General features: G+C 40.4%; 1 protein-coding gene across 2 annotated transcripts in view; it reads left to right on the top strand.

The window, feature by feature from the left end:
• The first annotated feature begins 6,281 nt into the window (after nt 1-6,281).
• The window catches only part of shisal1b (shisa like 1b), a 39,910-nt gene continuing 23,852 nt past the window's right edge, over nt 6,282-22,339 (top strand). Inside the window, exon 1 of one of the 2 annotated variants that reach the window (XM_038705375.1) lies at nt 6,282-6,701. The gene's annotated coding sequence lies outside the window, so the exon portion shown is untranslated. The remainder of the gene's footprint in view (nt 6,702-22,339) is intronic. The other variant, XM_038705376.1, reaches the window with a different exon arrangement.

Raw genomic sequence — 22,339 nt, 5'->3', positions numbered from 1 at the left:
CTGAAAAAGGGAAAGCATTCGGACAGCCACCCGTCAGGGAATTGGCTAACAGAGAGCTGATGTTATGTTTGTGTTTTTAAATGTCAGCACCAGCATGTGACGATCACAAAAAGGGGTGGATGTGAGGTCTCCTTACTAGCCTCCCCCTTGTGGAGTTACACTTTTGAAGGTTCTATTTGAAGAACAACAATCAACTGTAACCATGACAGCCCATGTGGAGAATTGATGGCCAAATTCATGGTGGAGGTGGTGGAGGTGGTTTGATCAAATTCTAATTGGACTTCTACAGATGTGTCTCAGTCCGGATGCTCTCGACACTCAAATTGGATTTCAAAGTGTCATGTGCATTACTTGCAATGCGACACATGACAACATCAAATCCAGAGTGATGGAAGTGCATCACGGCTGCGTTTGTCTGGTGTGAGAGAGGAGTTCTACACCATGATTTGACAGTGCGATTGTTTGGATGGGCGAGATGATGGATCTTCATTTCTCATGCTTCTGTGTTGGAAAGCCGCGTCACCAGCATACGTAGTTGATGTCTGGACAGACGAATCCGATCTGATCACTTGCAAATAACAATGAGGACAGTCTGTCTCAAAGATCTGAGTTGAGAAATAAATCTGATTTGCCTGCAAAAGCCTACATTTCCAAAAGGGGCATTTCATGATTGGTCAAGTCATTAGAAAGCAGCAGGAGGCAAGTTTCTATTAGCATCCATCCAAAGACCAGAATGCATGCATTAACTTGCAGGGATTTGCACAATTCCCCATGCCTCCTCCGAACTCTATCTAGTGCGCATAAGAAGGACCCCTGAGAAAAGCTTGACAACAGCATTCACTCACTTTATTGCCAGGGGGCTACACAGCATCGGCTGCTGGAAACTAATTCATAGCTGGGCTATATTTTGCATAAGAAACTAAATTTATCACCACCACTACAAATTCCCTCCAATAGAGGGTCACCCAGCTCCAGAGGCCTGTGCTGTAGATGGGAAAGGGATCTCAGAGACGAAAAAGGAAAAAAATATACAGACAAGCCTTTTCAAAAAGTAATTTCCTTGCACTTGGACCATATAATACAAAGCTAAGCCGAAATCTCTTTTTTTTTGTAGATTGAGAGTCACATCTGTATCAAATACCCTGCAGGTTTAATGGTGGGCTGTGTAAGCTGATCCTCTACATTTATGGAGCCTCCTAAAAAAAAATTCAAAGAAATCTCCCAGAGCTTGGCTGAAAGGAAGAAAGGCCATGCTAAACAGAATAACTCCCATGATCTGAATCTTTCACAGGAGGGAGGAACAAACAGAAAAGGGAACTGGAGTAGATCATTTTAATTTCATCTGTAAGAAGGTACAGATATGATTGAGGTGACACTCCATTTGTATTATTAATGAGGAAGACAATTCAAGCAAGAAGCCTGTCATAAACACAACCCTACACCTCAGCACGGCCACTAACAAATTCAGCGTACTCTCCAGTCCATAGAGAGGCCACGCACCTGGAGGTGAAACTCCCACTTTTGTACCGTCAGTGCTAAACTAACTGATCTATTAGCAGTACCAAAGACATCAGTATACTTGGTGTCTGATATACAGTCATCATAGGCATTATCTTGTGACTAAGTGCCGCCAGCGAACGATCCATGCAGCTTCCCTGCTTAGCATTCATTTATCATGACCTAATTTCCTGAATACATTTCAAGCAACTCAATATTTCATAAGAGTTATAAGGAAAATGTGCAACTATTTGGCACTGTGGGTGAGTGATCCGTAGAAAAACAGCAATCCTAGCAAGAATTTCATCACAGCTCTTTCCTGCGACAAATAAAGCGATCTTTTTTGGTTTTGTGATAGTTTCATGTTTATTTTCACATTCATAGATTTTGGTTCACATTGTGATGCAAACAAAATAGGTGTTTAAAAAACAGATTTTTTTGGTAAGTGTTTGCATTTGCATTGTATGTTGGTCACAAATAGAGAACAGCACGGAAGATGGCATGTTGATGATTGTTCTGGGATCAGAAATGACTGGCTATGAGTAGTCACAGTTATTTCCTCCAGACACTCACGAGGTCCACATGCGGACACACAAACACACTCTCTGAGGATTCATTATATCGCTCCTGTGCATACCTCCTCCTGGATGAACATCATACAGCTCAATCCCCACACAACCTGCCCCGGGCCTCCCTGTTGGAGAAACTGGCTCTTATCACAGCTCCCTCCTCCTGCTGCATGTGGCCATGTGTCCCGGAGCATTATCCGTCAGCTGAGACGGCACAATACCCACAGTGCTCCATGGGAGCACCTCTTGCTTGCCCAGTCAGCTGGAGAACGTGCAGCGTCAAGATGACACAGCCATATGTTCATACCCTTCGTTTCCCTGCTCCAGAGAGATTCTCTATCACTTCCTCTGTGGTGTGACTGAGGATTTCTATCACTCCTCCCGTGGTGTGTCTGTGTGATTCATGACATTTTGACACTTCATCAACATAACTGCGGAAGCTGTCAGGTTGGTCCCTGAATCACCTTCACCAATGTGTGTGACCTGATTGATCCACTATTTTATGTGCCTATTGACCAAGTATGCACCATACTCAGGGTAGACAGTTAGCCTCTCTGGCTGCCATTTCACATCAGGATTCATCAGAGCAGAGAAGAAAGGTAGATCACAAATACAGCCATGTCCCATACACACAGGCTGTGCTGACACTTGCAAGACCAAATCACCAGTGATGATACTGGTTTGTCTTTATGCCTGTAAATGTTTCAAAACCAACTGTTCCCACCAGTTTATTGTTTAGGGACATCAACATTTGATTTTGGTTTCAACAATTATATAATAATTTGAAGCTGTGAATGTGTTGATGAGCACACATTAGTGGTGGCCACAATTCCCATAGTGCCTTTGAGCAAGCCAATGTGCTCTTTGGTGGCACACTTAACCAGCACCTGTCCTGTCAACAAAATGTTTATAGGCAAATGTAATAGAACTGCACATGATGATTAGGGATGGGGATCATTCATTTTTATTGATATTGATATCATTATCAACAATACCTAACGATCTGAGTCTTCATTGATACTTTTCTATTATTTGGTGACAGTTATTTGGTAAGACGAGACCCAATGACAGCTGGATTTGGCGGTATTCCAACTCAAACGACCTTCTTGCTGTGAGGCGACAGTGCTAACCACTGCACCACCGTGCCGCCCCTCAATTCTTATCACTAATGATTATTTTCTTAATTAATACTTAATTAATACTTTTTCCAAAGTCCAAAGTGACTTCTGTAAAATTGAGTTTTGTCAGATAAGCAGTCAGAACTTTTTCCAGAATTATTCCATTTCCAGTGATGTTAAAGAATTTTTACTTGAATCAATCAGTTTTCTGGAAAATGTTCCGGCGATTGGCTAATCGATTAACTAATTGTTCCAGATTTTAAAATAGGGCTCCAACTAACAATTATTTTCATTATAGATTAATCTGACAATTATTTTCTCCTTTAAGTGATTAATCATTTTAAACACGAGGTGAGGTGTTCAGATTGCTTGTTTTCAGTCTAAACCCACAGATATTTAGTTAATCAACATGTATGACAAATTAAAACATCAAATTGACACTCAATTGTTTCAGGTCTATACACTGTAGATTAGGCTTCTAAATAGGGCTGAACAATTAAAGAGGTGGTATTATGCTTTTTGGCTTTTCCCCTCTCCTTTATTGAGTTATCTCTTTTTTGTGCATGTAACAGGTTTGCAAAGTGAAAAAGCCCAAAGTCCAGCCCAAAGGGAGTTCCCATCTCCCGCAGAAAGCACTGCTCTGAACCGCTTGAAAACAGCTTCACTTCCTTTACTTGTGACATCACAATGAAAACGTGTCATAAAGCTTGCCAAGCGGCTAGCGGGGTCAGGCACGCCCTCCAAACCAAGCTAGTCTGAGCGGAGGCCTTTTGGCTCGACTCGCCTTTGTTTGGTTTTCCATTGTAGAAATGTTGTACCTGTACCTGCTTCCAGTACTTTTTTTCATATCACCTCACCTCTGTTGAGGTTCCAAGTGAGCTGAGGGATACTAAAATGTAACGTGAAAACACGACAGACTGCTGATAGGTCAGAGAGAATTTACAATATTCACTGCCTCATTGCGTGTCCCAGACAGATGTCAGCAACAGAAAGTTTTATATTTTACAGTTTTCGTATGGAAATTCATCACTAAATCCACTTCTGAGAAGTTTTGAGATGATAAATCAGCTGTGTAGATTTCAAATATTGACCGTTTTAGTGATGGCGGAACAAAAATGTGCTTGAATATTTTCGGACTTGAGGAGCTCCGCAAGTGGCAGCGGGGGATGCCTGTGCCAAGCGTGTGAGGCCGGCCAGCCGCCCGCTCACACAGCCCTCTGCTCCCACCGTCACACAGACCACAGTTGGAAGGTTTTCATAATGCTTATCTGTCTTTACATTCTGAGGAATGTTGAAACGTTTTAACTTAAAAAAGAGAAAGCTGTGTGTGTCGCTGGTGTGTGTGTGTGTCGTATTGAACATTACGACGCGGCAGTTGTGTGTGGCGTCGCTATGATGACAAGCTACATACTATCTCTGGGTACTATCTGCAATAGAAAACGGAGCAGGGCCGAGTAGAATCGAGTGTATCGATTTGCGCTATGGTAGCATTTTTCGGAGAGGCAGCATAGATCGTCAGAACACCGGCAACAATTCAACGTTTAGTCCTAAAAGACGATGCAACTCCGACTCTGTTTGGGCCTGGAAATTCACAATCACAACCTGTAAGTATGCTTTATTAGTTGTGAATTATATTTAAAATAAACATGCCATGGTAACTTGTGACTGGTCAAGTGCGGAGTTGTTGTAAACTTTGGCTAACACAGCTAAAGTTATAGCTATAATGCTAATGTTACAGCAAATGTGAAAGCTACTGAGCAAACGTTCAAATTGTTTGGCCAATTTTTATGTAAAATTGAGTTGAAATAAGATGTGGAACAATGATGTTGTGGACTTGTGAGTAACTTATACCATCTGCTAGGTTACGGTCGCAGTCTGAAGCGGCTTTGATTTGGATCACACTACCTTGTTTCTTACGACCCGCCCTTCTCTGCTTCTGATTGGCTAGTAGTCCTTACCTGGGAACTACGCATGTGCAACTCCCAACAAAGATTTTGTACAAGTAAGATGCATCACTCTGTAGCTCAAGAGCGGAGCGTACAACACATAGGGTGAAAAGAGGAGCTGCAGCAATGTGCAGTATGAGAAAAATATGGTGTTTTTTGAAAATGAAACCATGTAAACCTGTTCTGGTACAACCCCTAAATAAGATTTTGAACCTGAAAATGAGCATAAAATTGCAATATGGCCTACTGCAATTTTCACATTGCAGGAGGCACAATATCATAGACACTTATGGAGCACATATGGGCACATCATATTCTAGAGACTTACAAAAAACATCTTTTGTTGTTCTGTTTTGTTTGCAACAGGTCCTTGCAAGAATCACACCACATCATTTAAATAAGGTTTTCAATATGGGAAAAACTATGTAAAAAAATCATTCTCTCCAATATCGCAAATGATTTTGCAATTGCAATATAAAATATAAATATTGAAAATTGCATATAGATATTTTTTCAAAATCGTTAAGCCCTACTTAGATTTGTCTCTACCATTGCATTGATGGTACTTGTTGATACTATTAGTATTCTTTTTTGTCTCCATTTAATTTTGCTTCCAGTGATTGAATACTCTCAAAACAGAGCAGTACCAGATGATGCGTGAATGCACTTTTAATTCCCCCCCCCCCTGTGTGTACAAACCATGCAGTTTTCTCTTCATACAGTTTATCAATTTACTGCATTGTACATGCCAAATTGAAGCTGTGAATATGAGAATGACCGCCTCTGTTTGTTTGTTTGTTTGTTTGTGTGTTTGTAGAGTTTGTATCCGAAAATTAACTTGCAGCACATTTCTCGTCAGTGGAATAACCTCGGGACAGGAAGTGTTGGGAGAGAGATTAGATTAACTCTCACTAGGATAAATGAAGAGACGGGAAGAGGGAGCAAGATTGTGTTTGAGAGAGAGAGAGAAAGGGAGAAAGGATTTTAACAAGCATAAAAGGCAGGGTGATTTCACACGAGGGAAGTTGAGCGGAGAGTAACAGGAAGTCTTTTCCCTCAAGAGGAACTTGTTACTGTAAAAGCAGCTGACCTTGTGGCTTCTGTCGGGAAGGAATGCATGCAGAGGAGACAGACAGAGAGATAAACAGCAGCTCATACAGTAGAGAGGATCACCCTCCAGTGCACACGAGCTCTCTCTCCCTCTCTCACTTTCTCTCTCACTCGCCCACTTACTCAGTATCGTTTCATCTCTTACTCCCTCCCTCTCCCTCCCTCTCTCTCTCTCTCTCTCACACACACTCTCAGTCGCTGTGCTCTGACGGATGGGGATACACTGCCAAGGAGTTAGGGGCAAGAAGAGTGTGTTTCTTTTCTTCTCTGGCGTGTTTTCTTTCTCTTCCGCCTGGCTTCCCTCATGAGCTGTTGATTCCAGCCCCGGTCCTGAGGATGAGGAGGATCTATTGGTGAAGAAGAGGCAACAAAGGAAGAGGAAACAAGGAGCAACAGGGTGCTAAATTCTGCGAGCGGGAGTGAGCGAGAAGATCCTTTCTTTTTCTCCCGGATCAAGCAAGGTTAGTGAGGAAAGCTGCTTATCGTTAAAACAAACGTCACCTCTTTTATTGATTTATCTCCTTAACTTTACTTTGTTATCTCTAACAAGACATTTCCTATTCAAAGCATTTCATTTGCATGTGCTTTCCATCCCTTAGTGTCTATAAAGGCTCAAATTAAATGTCCTCACAGAGCAGTTTTCTAAATTAAACAGTTTCTCAAAATTAAAAATCCCTCTGTTACATTTCAGAGATAATTCTTTTTCATACAGTAAGTCTCCAGCTTGGTTGCTGAAGTTTCACTCCAGGTCATCACAACTGTGTAATTTCCCAGAGGTACACACTATGGTTCTCAGGTGGGGTCTCTCCTTTGGTGAGGTAGCATCGGGTGAGCAGCAGGAAAAGGCGAGGACAGCTCGCTCTCTTTGGCGCGCCTCAGCCTTCACTTTACACAGGAGCAATTAAGCGGGATTGGCAGCTGACGCTGCCGGTAACTTGGAAACAGGCGTGTAGGAGACGAATGGTGACACATGATAGGATTTAGGGGAGAGAGGAACAGAGGAGGAAGGAGATTCCCTTTGTTCATTCACACAAAAGCCTGCTCCACTGTGAAAAACCCCGCTCTCGCATTGTGCGTCTGTGTGAAAACTGGCCCAGGGGGCAGCAGTTGTGAGCTTTCATGATTTTGTATGACAGTGCAACATTGTTCGAGTGTATGTACTGCAAGCGCACATGCATAGAAAGTGTGTTTATGCATGCACTGGTGTGTATTGGAGGGAGTGAGCTCAAGTGAAAGAAATTATTCACACTTGAAATTAGTCAGACAACAGGAGGATAGGAAAAATTCATAAAAACAGTATGGTCCCCTTTGAACCATTGTGAAATTTCTGTAATGAATGGATGAGCAGTTCTGTAATTTACACAACAAATGAGCTCCCAAAGGATTCTGCCTTTGTTCAGGCTTATTTACAGATTGAAAAATTCTTCTTGAAACTAATAAAAGATCTATTCTGCTCACTATTTGTCACAAAGCCTTCTCGCAGCAATTTTTCAGTGTGGATAAGATACAGTAAGTGGGCCTGGAAACGCTGAGGTTGGCCTCTGGCTCCTGGTAACAAAGGCCTCTGACGCAGGCTGATTAACGGTGAAGTTTTTTAAAGATTCACCGTTGGGTGTGAAGGTTTGATGGGGGCAGAGGCAATTTAATTAAAAATGCATTAAAGAAAAGAACGGGGTAACAGAGAATATCGCGTTCTCATTTTAAACACAGGTGGAGGCAGGTAGGGCAATCATTGTGAACTGTGTGTGTTTTGACACAAAAGGAGAGGTATTGCATAAGTCAGTGACAGTGACAGCGCAGTGACCATCCTTGCTTTGTGTTCAGTCTGGACTGGACATGTTTTTGTCACAGTCACCTGCATGACCGAACATAAGTGAGGTCAGGACAGTTGGGTCGGACCATAAGTCATTAATACGGGACGGTTTACTGTGTCACCTTGTCTCAGGCATGCACACGGCCACAGTAATGCCTCACAGGGACAGTTACTGTGAGTCCATCAGTGGCTCGCTGACTTTCTCTAGTAGAAGGAGGAGTCATTGACATTGAGAGGGAGTCGATGTCTGCTTGGTGCACACATTAACTCGCAAGTACAGTACACACACTCACATTCACCCCAGGCATATGCACAAAGACACACACATACAGCAGGCCTATAGTACACACTCCCACTCCCACCAGGGGAGGCGGAGCAGGGAAATGCGTCGTGACCGGTGGCTTGGCAGAAGCCCTCAAGGTGAAAATTTTGAGTGAGGAGCATTTCAAATTCAGAACAGATGATCAAACTGGTGTCGAAACTGAGTAGCTGGCGGCACCAGATGCAGACAATCTTTTGGCAGAGGAAGAGTTTTTTTGGTGGCTGAATCTCAAACATAAAAGTCAGAGGCGCGGAGCTGAAATGAACACAACTCTGGTATCGTCATCTCACGGATGGTGGTTCTTATCACAGTCCAGATGGGGCAAAAAAAACTTTCAGCTATACATTTTCTGCTCATCTATCATCACTGCACACCAAATCCAGCCATATATCTAGACGTATCAGAGTGCAGACAGAGTAGGTTATTTAGAAGTGAATAAACTGAAACTGGTGAGATTAAAATGTGTCCCAAGTTTATTAGAAGACAATATTTGACAGGAAATTCAACAGCTGTCAGCCAAATAACTGTGTATTCGCAAATTGCTCCAATGTCAAAGACAATAGCCATGTTTCCATCTGATTGTCAAGCGAATTTTAAGCAAACTTGAAAAGTCGCAAAAAAGAAAAAAAAAAGAAAAGGCGATTTAGGTATGTTTCCATCAACTGGTTTGGAGTGAATAAACCAGGCTAGGCAAAGCGTAGTTACGTCAGTACTCTTTTTAGAAAAAACAAAAACCACCTCAAGCTAGCATCAAAACTGTTCTGTGAAACTGAGGATGTTTTGTCGAATTTTGCCGTTTCCATCAGCCTTTTCTGAAGTGATCCTTCAAAATGCGCATAAAAACACGTTGATGGAAACACCACTAATGAACGGAGCACAGCCACATGTAAGCCATAGGAAAAGACAGTCTGCGCTCCTTTTTCACTGCTCTTTTGTGACAAAAATTAACATTAGTGCTGCCACAAATTATCATTTCATTAACCGTTTGATTCTTTTTTCGATTCTTTTTTCGAGTAATCAAAAAAATTATAATAAATAATAAAATAATATCAAAAATACCACACAAATAATCTTTGTGTGTGTGTGTGCAGGTGTTTTTATTATGAACCATTCCAGACTCGCACAGGCGGGGCTTATGCTGCTCCGCTCTGCAGCAGCAAGGACGATTAATCAATTGTTGATGATTAATTCACTCACAGTCGACTAATCGAGGAATCAACGTTCAGCACGAATTATCATATGGCTTGAATCCCACACATTTATCTGCATTTATCTTTATTTATATATGTGACTAACGATCTTACCATGATATGAGCACAGAGTTTTCTTCCATTAGGAGTCTGACTGCAGACCACTAAACTCGGACCACCTAGTACAGGTGAACTTGAGTACAGTGTTTTGTTTTGGACCTGAGTACATCAATCAAGTGTTTATCGGGGATTATTATACTTATTATCCATAGATGTACTTTGAAATAGAGATCAGAGATGCTCACACGTAAAGTCTCATGTCACTCGTGGTTATAATGAATGTTGTATCACCTGCTACGTTCAATCCAGGCTGCTTATAAAACTGCATAGCTATTAAGGATTGTGTAACTGTACTTACAGAGCACACACATATAATGTGCAATGCATTAATGCATTAATGACAGCTCATAAACTACTGTAAGTCAACACATTCCCCAGACTCTCAAACCCAGTGTAACGTTAACTAAATGAAACTATAATGTTACATGATCAACACTAAACCTGTAACCTGTTTTTCACAGAGCACAACCATGTAGCCTAATATACATTGCGTCTACAACTAATGACAGCTTATAAACTAATGTAAGTCAACACATCCCCCAGATTCTCAAACCAGTGTAACATTAACTAAATGAAACTGTAACGTTACATGATCAACAATAAACCTGTAACCTGTTTGCAGCCACCGTTAATAATTAAAGTGATGGCAGCCAGCCGGACGTAAATGATTACGTTAATCGACCACCACAAGTTTGACAAGCAAACAAACGCTTATTCATCTTTTTATAACGAATGACAGTTATGAGAGTTAACCTCCGGCAGGTCGTAGCTAAGCTAAAGCAAGAAGGCACAGAAGCTGCCCGGTGTTTGTTGTCCTCTCTTACGTGTGGCCGTATGCAACTGATACTACATCGGCAGGTTATAGGTAATGGATGGAGGGCTCATCAGACAATTCCAAAAAATAAACATTAACATTGCATTGCATTCAAGCATTGGAACCCCTCAACCCACCCCCACCCGAACTGTTCCGAACTGAGTGTATAGGCTAACTGATTAATAACATCAACAGCAGCAATGGTAGCCAAATAATTACATTCTCCCACCCTAAATTAACAGCAGCATGTAGTCACCTAGTGTACGCAGAAGTGTCTTGTTTTCCGATCTGCAATGCAGAAAATTTGCATTAATTTGGTTTATCTGGTCTGTCGTCGTGACAGCTCTCTGTCCAGGGTTCACACCAAGTTCCACTGCCCTGGGCTTGGTTCTGTGTGTGTGTGAGGGTGTACAGTTTGTGGTTTTTTTTAGAGAGAGGCAAAGTTTGAAAGAGAGCAGGAGCATGTACAGTACGCACGTGTGTGTGTTTACAGCTGTGTGGGTGAGAATATGTGTGTGTGTATTTCTATATGTGCGTGAGCAAGTGAGGGAGAGAAAGAGAGAGATAGGCTGGCAGAAACAGAAGCAGGTTCCTTGATGAAGCTTTGACGGTTGCCTTTGATGCCGGCTTCCCCTTCTGTATGAGATTTCACTGAACAGATGATAATCTAGCAGAGGCCTGTAGAACGAATCACACTCTCTCACACACACACACACACACACACACACACACACACAATTGTCTCTGTAAGGGCTCTCTCTCTCTCCATGCAGTCCCTGTGTACTTCAATGCTGTAACCATTAGATGCCAGAGGCAGAAAGCCAGCTAGCACTTTGTCCCATTATACCGTCATGCTAATATCAGTAGCCACCACACTCCACTTGGTAACTCCTGACCCCTTTGGACGTACTGTAACACTTGTGTTCTCAACAGCCACACAAGTCAAAACATAAACATGACTGCACATTTAACTCTGCTTATCTGCACCTGATATAGCCCATTAAATGTTTTTATTGTATATACATCTTCACCTTACACCTCAATGTATATATGTACATTGCTTTGAGCTTTGTTGCAGTGTTTTTTTGGAGGGGTGGGTAGGGAGGTGGGGGTGGGTCTTGGCATCAGGAAGGCATTTCCTACCTTTGTGCAGTTACTGAAGGGAGAGGCTGAAGGAATAATCAAAGAATGAACAAGCTGTTTCAGACACACGTTCACCAAGTGGCTGTTTTGAATATTAATGCACTGTTTGCTTTGTGTGTGCGTACGTGTGCGTATGTGTCTGGTCAACACATAAGGGAAGAAAAATGACATTGATTCAGACTCCTTGGATGCTCTTCTAGTATTGACCCAACTGAAACAGTTAAATGATGCATGAGTGATCGTCCACGAGAGGGGAAAAAATTAATACCTTTGGGAAATCAGCAGTTGGGCATATATTTGCTGGAGTGGACCCTTTATGCAAATTAGTATCAACTTCCATGCATACTGTAAATAATAAACTCCATCTGTATATTGCGCTCTTTTTAATATAATTGCTTTCTAACAGTTCTTAAAACATGATTGAGGGAGGAAGGTTAGGGTCGTCTCAAGGGTGAAAAAGCAAAAAAAAACCTGACATTTAAATCTGTATGCACGACCCCACTTTTTTCTCATTATTGAGTGTACCAGCGTCTGATTTGTGACTAGAAACTTTTCCATGTGGCCTCCTCTTTGACTTTTGTTTAACCTCCAGTTTACTTGTTCCACCGCTTCACCTCACAGATCAGTGTTGACACAATTGAGTTGACACAAATATAAATATTTGTTGTCTCAGAGGAATATTTTACGCTTCTGTCATGAATAGTCTACTTTTTAAAAAAATATATTTTTGGGACTTTTTTGCCTTTATTTCAGATTGGACAGTTGAGACAGACAGGAAATAAGGGAGTGAGAGAGGGGGGATAACATGCAGCAAAGGGCTGCAGGCTAGAATCAAATCCAGGCCGTTGTGATGAGGACTCAGCCTTGTACATGTGGCACATGCTCTACCAACTGTGCCAACTGCGACCCATGAATAATCTACAGTGGTTTCTTAAGTAAGATACAGTAGTAATATCACAATGTTAAAAGTACTCTTACAGGCAATAGTCAAAGCTTTAGCACTGACCTACCATTATCAAAAAAAAAAGTGTATTCATTATACAGAATGAATTCTTTCAAGTGTAAAATATTAAATTGCTGGATTATCTATACTGATACATTAACATGTACATATGCAGCTTTTAAATAGTGTAGTAGGCTGAGGGAGACGGCTGGTATAAGATTATATAGTTTCATATATAGCAACATATCTTATCGTGTTGGCTGATCATATATTTTTAATGTAAAATCATATAGCTGTCAAATAAATGTAGAATGTAGTGGAGTAAAAAGTACAATATTGCCTTCTGAATCGTTGTGGAGTAGAAGTATAAAGTAAAATTGAAAGTACAATACCTTTATAATGTCTTAAGTACAGTTCTGAAGTAAAGTAAAGCAAAGTACACACACGGCTGCTGTGTGTATATATGTATATATATATATATATATATATACAGCAGCTGAAGAAAATGCTGTTTTCCCTGCACAAACACACATATTTAGATTTTCTCTGTGGTATAGCTCCTTGTTTACAGGTTTACATGTTTTGAGTCTTACCAGAGGTTATCAGGCGTAAAATCTGTACTCAGTACAGTATACTGTAGGTTCACCTCTATACATATTATAAACACAATATCTAGTGTAAAAAATGCTAATCTAGTGCTTGACAAAAGGCATGACAACATTAGTATAGTCTCTAAAGAAGCTTTACCTCCAAATCCAAAACAGACTAGACTAAGTAAAATGTGCTGCACTCAACAACTTCCATATAAAGCCATTTGTCAGACTGACTTTCCTTACTCAGGTGTTGAAGAGAGAGAGCAGATGTGAGTTTCAGCAGAGATGCACTGCGAGTGGACGAAGGGTTAAACGTCTGTGTCAGACACTGGCTTTTGATTACAGAGCTGGAGGTGCAGCAGAACCTCTGTCAGTTTGGCTCAGCCTTGCAAAGTAGTGAAAAAGCTTTTATCACCAGATAAAAGGAGCATGTCAAGGTAACAGCTTAAATGCATCTACAGTGTCAACAAGAAGTGGCAAGTGAGCATGCAACCTCTCAATTATCATTTAAGAATATTGATTTATTCTTGTAATTACTTGATTTAAGTGATGAAAAAGATCTTGTGCCGTCAGATTTTTGCAGTTTTTCCTGCATGCATAATCAATGAAAAATGCTTTCTAAGCATGTAAGTTCATTCTTTGTCTTTGGAAACATGTAACAACATAAGTTAATAGCTCAATAGTCACACTTTTTAGCTCAGTTTTTGGTCTACTCCAAAATGGAGGGAAAAATCTGTCTCTTAACTGCTTTATGCTCCACCATGTATCTGTTGCATGTCGCGTACAGTGAGTTTTTAAAGCTTTTTCACTAAACAACGTAATAGCGGTGAGAGTGAACTAAAACAGTAAAGTTGTGGGCTGGACAGCTGAACAACTAGCTGAAACTCGTAAAGCCAAGAGGAGGTGTAGATTAAGGTGATAACGTAATTTGATAAACATTATTTTTATATTAAATATCGATTATAGCTTCATTAATAAGAATGGAAGTTTATTTTTGACACCTGAGCCTACTCCATTTGCGGTCGAAGAATATGAAATACAGTTGAACGCTCAAAAAAGTAGTTGGTGAACCTTTGAGTCGAGACAATTGTCACATTTATCTTTTGTTATTTTAAGCATATTCACATTACATTCTGAAGGATTTGTTTTGCAGGTTTTTAAATTTGTCTTTGCTCGTCATAACTCAAATGCAGGTCTGTTTTATGTACTCAAGGATTTGCAAACAACTTTTTACAGCCTGAAAATGCACATAAATCCTCATTCCTTGCATCAAATGTCAAACAGTATATATTCCTCTGAAAGGGTCTAATAGACCATACTAGTATGTAAGTACATATTGGGAAGCTGAGCCAGTATTATCTGGGGTTTGTTATCTCAATCAAAACACTGCATTATTTCTCTTTTCTCTTTTCAGTGGTGTTAGAGCCAGACCTCATCGTTAAAACAGAATACGCTGCGACGCTGCCATTGGAACGAGGCAGGAAATGTGGATAAAAGCCATGTGTGTCTGTGGGAGATTGGACTTTTGTCTCTTAAGTCAGCTACCACTGAGCCTGCTGCTTTACATAGTGAAATGGCACTACATCAGAAATTCCTTATTACAGGGGGTGTAAACACAATCGGTGTGTGTGTGTGTGTGTGTGTGTGTGAGAACAGCTGTCTATATTGAAGCACCAAACATATATGTGCTCACTATGCTGAGAGAGAGAATGTGTTATTTAAAGACTCACTAGAATTCATGAGTCATTAAAGGCTCAAATGACAATAATTTTTTATTCACCATGTAATAAACTGTAATGGCTCACTATAATTCCTCTCTCCAATAATGACTAATAATTTAAATAGACACGAAAATCACGTCCACATATTATCAGTGAATAACAGCAGGTAACTCTGCTATTGTTCAGCCTGATGATGAAAAAAAAATCATTCCACAGTCACAGAAATTGGCTCAATAGAATCTTTTTTAGTAGAGAGTTCAGAGCTTTTAACACAAAGTTATAATATAAGAGCTTAGAAATGAACTCGCTGGCATCCAGGGAGCATTTCAGGACATAATAGGAAGTTATTATTCACAGAAGATCTGCAAAACTTATGCAAACCGAGGTGAGATCACTCTCCGTGGGTCAAAACCAGGATGGCCTCATTAATGAGTGCAATCCCGCTACGATGGCCCAGTCAACCAACACTTCCAGTAATGATTGCTGGAACGGCCCACAAACGGTTTCTTGCATTTTAAGGTTTTTCTAACAAGCCATATAAACCGCCTGCCAAAACACCATTAGCGTTTGGACGTGGAGCAGTGTGGAGTATTATCCATTCTCATTTGAGGTATTCTTGACAGTACAGTTGTGAGGTTGTCTGTGACCGCTGCCCTCGGTGACCTCTAGGACCTCAAGGTGTAAGCTCTCCAGGTCTCTCCACTGCATTTGTCATGGCTATTTCTAGGCTAAGTTGCATGGGGTTTGATGTGGAGTGTTAAACCTCTTAAGACAGGCTATTGTTCAGGAAGGTTATCTGAGGGTGAACTGACACCCTTGTCTGCGCGCAGTGTGCCACCTTTACATCTGACACACTTTACTACTTTTCTTCCCCAACTTTATTTCTGTTCTTATTTTCAGGCAGTGTAGGGCTTGACATCGCAAACATTATACTTTTAAAGGAACAGGGTCATCCAATGACATGTTAATAGGTTTCATCTTACAGGTACACATGTTTAGTAAATTTTTCTAGTCCTTTTCAGATGTATTTGTATTTGATGTATTGTAGTCTTAAGTTAAATGCCAGTTTGTCTATAAAGTTTATTTCAGTCTATTTGTCCTTTATTGGAGGGTTTGCCTGCGACCATTCCTGTGTGTTGGATTTCTGACAAACAGGCAAAAAAATTGTAAAGAGATATTTATCCTGTGCCATAAGTTTATTCAGGATTTTGCATAGATAATATGTGGCAAAGAGCAATCCAAATCCCCCAAAAATATAATTTATTTAGCAACCTCATTTAGCAACCTCTTTTTTCAATTTTGGAGTTACTGTTTTTACTATTTCAGGCTTGTTTAATGTTGGTTTATTAGTGTTAAATACCATAAGATAACAGTTGGATAACACAGAACATTATATTTTTGCAACTTTTGGGGTAGTGTTGCTTCACAACCATGGTGGTCTGTGTAAATCTAGAATATTAATGCACGCCATAGAGGAGACATCAAAGATTATCAAGCTGCTGTGTTTCAGCTAAAGTTTTGTCATGCATTACTGTCCCATGTCATGCTTTTCTCTTTCTTCATTTTTCAAATTCCCACCGGGCTATTTGTCTGCGGGTAGAAGCTATTTTAAATCCAGGGTCACGAGGATGATAAGAGGGAACATTTCCAAGAGAAACCAACTGAGCCCAGAGTGGGGTGTTAAAGCAAATCCAAACAAACAATGCTGGCTTGTGTCTGGGATATACTGTCGCGTCTTTCTGCATCACAGACACCAAATAGTCCACGGGATAACTCTCCCAAACCCCAGAGCCAAAACAAGTTATTCTGCATAAGTCACATTACCACTACCAAAGAAAAGTGATTTTGAGTGCCAAAACGCTGATGTGTTGACAGAAAAGGCCTCTGTGTAGCCTGCAGGCAGCTTAAACCTTGATGGAACTGCAAGTGTTGTGAGATGCTGTGGAACAGTTGGTGGGCTTTATCTGGCCCTGAAAGTGACTTAACTGCGACTGCTAATGTATCATGTTTCTGTCAAATATTTCTTTTGTTGTTTCTGTCAAATATTTCTTTTGGTTAACTGAATGATTATTTAATCCACAAAATGACAGAAATGTCCATCACTTCCCAAAGCAACATCTTATAATCTTATAATAGATTGTTTTGTCCAACCAGCAGTCCAAAGGCTAATTACATATCCAGAACAACTACTAAATGTACCTTGTGGGGAGATTGGTTTGATGAACATCCTTTTTTCCACGTGGCCCCTTAATGTGAAGCAATGTATACTCATGAACCCTCATCACAGGGTGCATGTCTGGGTTTTGGTTTTTCTCTTCTGTTTTATTTCAACATTTTTAGGTAGCTGAAGAGACAAAACTATACAGCAGGGGTCTGCAAGTCTGGCATCGGCCCAAATCAATTGATTATTTATCATCCATTATTTACTGTGTTCCTTCTTAGCTTAGTCAGTAGTGTACAGGCCTGCTTATCAAGGGGATGTGTGTTAAAACCCCACTTGCTGCAAAATTTTTTCCTACCTTTTCAACAAATTGATTATGAAGAGACTGATTTACATAAAGCACAATTAAGCATGTGCAGGAGTGTGTTCGTCCTGGCGATTGGTCCACATCAAGCTATGGAGCTTATTTTCATTTCCCCAGCATCTCCAGGCAGATGAAACCCCTGCGTTTCTCATTCAGGGGAATCCGATTTCACGTTTTCTGACAGCTTTTTAGGAGGTGTGTCAAGCAAGCCAGAGACTCTTTTGAATTTCTTTCAGAACATTTCAAATTAAAAGCTCTCAATTAAACACGACATAAAGTGCTGCTGCAAAAACGATCTCATGCTTTTATTTTGTAGGCACAATCACTTAAAAGGAAGTGATTATGTGAGTAACTTTTGCTGTAGACTGAGATCTGTTTCAGCACCAGCCACTATCAAATATTTTCTTTTCCGCTTTCAAAGTAATCTGGCCATGGGCCAGATATTACAGCTTTTGCCTGCGGGCCGCCTATTGCCGACCACTGCTATATAGTATGTCACATAAAAAAAGTAAAAATTAGACTAGTATTAAAGTTAAAAATAAATAAATGTATACCCTGGAAATCATCTTGTCAACTACTTTTGTGGGTCCAAACATCAGGCTGGGCAACCACTCATCCACAATTCTACAACAACTGGGCAAACGTCATCATGTGGTAACTTTCTAGTTCCAGGACAGCTACTAAATGGACCTTGTGGTGAGATTATTTTTGCCAACTAAAGGATATTAAATTTACAATGATAAAAGAAGCCAATCTATGACATTTTTGCTTTAAACGTGAAATTGACAATTGAGAGGCTTCTTCTGGTTCGACTTACTGGCAGGGAATTGCAGCCATTTAACCTAGAAGCACTAACAAACCAAGCAGTATCCGTCACCTTGATAACGACCCCATAGAGATTAAATGGCTGGGATTCCCTGCCAGTCAGCCAGAAATGAAGAAGCCCCTCGGATTAGAGGCGAAACGTCTTCAACCAAGTCCAGTTGCCGTTGATTTTAACCTTTCCGTGGATAATCAACTAATAGTTTCTGTGCTAGTCAAGAGAGGCAGAGGCTAAGCATTTCAGCTGCTTTTCTTGTTGTCTAATAAAGGCTTTATCAATTGATATCATAACCTTAATTATCCAGTCTCTTGCACAGGCACACGTGGCATCATGTGAGCTGGATTCATTCATTCTGCATCACATGGAAACAAGATCTTTGTAGTTCTACATTATATTAAATGGGGCTCCAAAAATGTTCATCTCCCAAATGACTTTGACTCAGACCTTGATTGTATAATGAATTCAACTTATTAGACTCCAGTAGCTGTCTCATTAGCCATCTCTCTATCGCTGCATGCATATATTTACTGCCAAGCAAAAATAAAAAAGAAGACGAAAGAATTGCCCTGTTAAATTCTCATTTGGTCAAGAATAGACTACCCCTATCAGCTACTGGATAATATCATTTATTGGGTGTGTTGATGTGTTATAATTACCCCCTTCACTGTGTCAATATGTGGTTAAAACTTGATCAAATGTAACAGATTTCTTCTCCAATCACTTCCAAAGTGTTGATTTTAGTAGTTGAAATGAGGCTGGAACAGTGTAGCGAGGTGAAATGAGCAATGATGCTGGGGGAGATTTATTTCCAGATGGATGCTGATATTGCCCTCTGCAGAAATATCAACTGAAAATCTTACTACAGTAGATTGTGCTAAATAACGTGATGCTGTGCTGCCATTACTACCAGTTCTGTGTTACAGAAGTGATGCTCAACAAGAAGTTGATCAGAGTTATTATTCTGGTCAGATCCGGGGAGATTTTCAGACAAATATCTCTATTCTTTTCCAATCTGCCGTTGTGATCCAAATAGATGATGAATCAAGGGTGTGAGACAAAGTGAAAGGAGGAGGCCGGATGGCTTCCATCGACATGACTGCTCTTGGCAGGTAGAAACACAACAAGCCAGCAGCAGATGTAAGTTTGATTACAGCCTTTCTCTCATCTTCTGCATGTGTTAGGCTAACAAACCATTACCAAGTCAAAAACAGAAAGAGACCACCCATGCAGCAGCGTGGCTGCACTGCACAATAGCTGAGTCGATTATGAATCCACACGGGCCAAACTCTCCACAACAAGCTCTATGGCAACCCTGCTGTCTTATTCTCCCTTGGCTTTAGTTTTTTTTTTTCAAGATCGACTATATTCATTTCCTGTACACAGCATTGTGGGTGCTAATTACTAGATGTTACATTCTTCCCCGTATCTTCTGTGATGTAAACGTCTCCCCGGTGACATCAAGCCACCAGACCAAAACATGTTGCTGCCTCTGGGCTTTATTTAGAATATTTGATCTTGACAATTTATTCAGGTGGCTGATCATATAAACCGAAGACGAACTTCTGTTCATCAGTCAAATTTATGGTGAGTTCTGCTGCTCCAAGCTCTTAGTGATACAACATAGATGAATAAGCAATTATTATTATGCTTACGGTGCTTCATCAGTTAATAGAGGGAAAGACGCCTGGCCGAATAGAAAAAGAAAAAATACATTGGCCATGAGTTTTATGTTACTTGGATGTTTAATCTTGTTGTTGCTTGTTGTATCTATAACTTTTTGATGTTGACTATTTTGATAATTTAGAGATGGATAAATTATATAAATAACTGAAAATGAAGAGCTATGAATCAAATTGTCCTTTTATCTTGACTCACCAGGTTTTGTTATAAAATCATCAGGTAGCTTTTATAAAAGCTTTCAGGGCAATAAAACTGTGATGTGATGTTCATGGGATTGCATTTCCTCCATACAGCCTGTCCATATTAAATTCAACAAATCACATTTGAATCAGCATCATGCAGCCCAGCATTGAATTTGGTCAGAGCCTGAGGCTGCATTCAATAATAATATACACACAATGCATGTTCTTTACAAGAATGCTATAATATAATATTCCACTGATATTTACAGTAAGTTAAATTGCTTTTGATCTATAGTCAACTTCTTTGGTGAATTCTTATCAGTTCCAGCTGTAGAAAAAGATGATCCTCCCTAGTTGGGAACTGGTAGTGTAAGGAAAAACCTTTAACACTATATTCATTAAGACATTTTGCAGAATCTGTTCTGAATCTATTTCGATTCAGTCCACATTAAACACGTCTTTAACTGTGTCATTATAAAAGCCGATGCTTCAGCTTTAAGTGACAGCAATCCCTGTCCTCATGTTACCCTATATAAAAATGATCCCAATGAGTTCCACGTAGTGATGTTTACAGATTTCCAGCCCTCGGTATGGGCAGATACCCTGAGTTTAAGCATCATAAATGTATCGGGAGGGAAAAAATGTTTCAGCTCAGTACTTCCCTAAAAGTGCTTGCTGGAATAGGTTCCAGACACCAGCCAATTTCAAACAGTTCAGCATTGTTTTCATGCGGCAATGAAAGCCATTGGTGCTGGCCCCTCTGAAGGCGTGGCCCTGGTTTACAGCCATGCAAGACTGTCTTAACATGGACTTGTTCTAGTAATATCCACAAATCCACCTCTGACGCTGTACTACACATTCACCAACCGTCCAGACTGTGCTGCACACAGTTCAGTCCTCTGTTGCAATGATGATCATTAGATCACAGCTGAGTCTCACGCCATTGGCTCTTATTCTAATGGAGCACTGTGGTGCGTCGAAAGTCAAAAGTGAATGTAACCCAATTTATTATGATAGTCAAAGGGAGCATCAATTAAGCACAGGGATTGTTGCAATAGAATACTGATCAGTATTTGGATGCCTGCCCATCAGCAGACCCAAATATGAGATGCAGGCACTTAGCTAGTCATTCCCTGTATGAAGTGCGAGTCTCATCTCGAAAATTGTACTTCACTCCGGATGCTCGCAAACTTGTGTGTTCTAGGGTGATTGATAACACACATTAACATAGATTAAGGGCCAATGTAGCAACAGAGAGTGTATTTGTGTACTCTGAGGAAAACACAAACCTAATAACGAGGCACACAGGGTGCATAAATATCCAACTACTGTCATCCATAGGGGGAAAAAGAGGTTATGTGAAAACTCAAAATGACAGGCCTAAATGTTTCACCCAAAAATAAAGTTAAGCTGTGGAGAAGATTGTAATGTCGAGTTTGTGCCTTTGCAAACTTGAAAGCCTCTCAGATAAAAAGACATAGCAGGCCAAAATAAATAAATAATGATTTTTAGAAAGTATAATAACGTGTCACAGACTTTGAAGTTAGTGTTTGAACAAAAATAAGACTCATTCATGAGATCAACCCAGCATATCACTGTGTGTAATCTCCAAATAGCCCAGAATCTTCCAATGCACTTTCCCTCATCAAACCTCTGACAGATTTGGGTCTCCTGCTGCGTTGTGATGAAGTGGGCTGTTAGATTCACAGTGGTTGCTGCAGTAATTGGTCACTTAATATTTCCTTCTTCTCTCAGGCAACAACAGTGAGTAACATGTAGACAAATATACGAGGTCTGTGTGCTTTTGGTTACCCCAGAGTTCAGTTAATTTTTTAGATATTTCCTCTCATAGCAGCCTTTACATTTACACTCCGAGTGGTAACACTGTCAGGGTCTTTATGTATATTTTAGTTTGATCTCAGACATAAACAGCAAGTAGCTAGAGCCTCCATCTGTGTTGCATGCCTGTTCAGCTGGGCGGTATGTTCTATTTTAAGTCCCAGGGAACTATGCACTGTGTACTATGCTGTCTGCATGCATGTCTGTGTATTTACAGTACATGTTCAGCTTCACTACCATCAGGCTCATTACACAAACTCTTCACATTCACTTCTTCTTTGCAAACAAGCCCAGCAGTGTGATGATGTGAACCATGGCCTTTTATAGCCTGTACACTGCGGAGGGGAGTAATGTGACAATGATGTGACTTCATGTGAAAATACAGGATGAA

Source organism: Micropterus salmoides, unplaced genomic scaffold (assembly GCF_014851395.1).
Source record: "Micropterus salmoides isolate LMB-PRFRI ecotype aquatic unplaced genomic scaffold, ASM1485139v1 Ms_hic_scaffold_8, whole genome shotgun sequence".
Taxonomy (NCBI): Eukaryota; Metazoa; Chordata; class Actinopteri; order Centrarchiformes; family Centrarchidae; genus Micropterus; species Micropterus salmoides.
The sequence above is the reverse complement of the archived record's forward strand: the minus strand, read 5'-3'. Positions and strand labels throughout refer to the sequence as shown.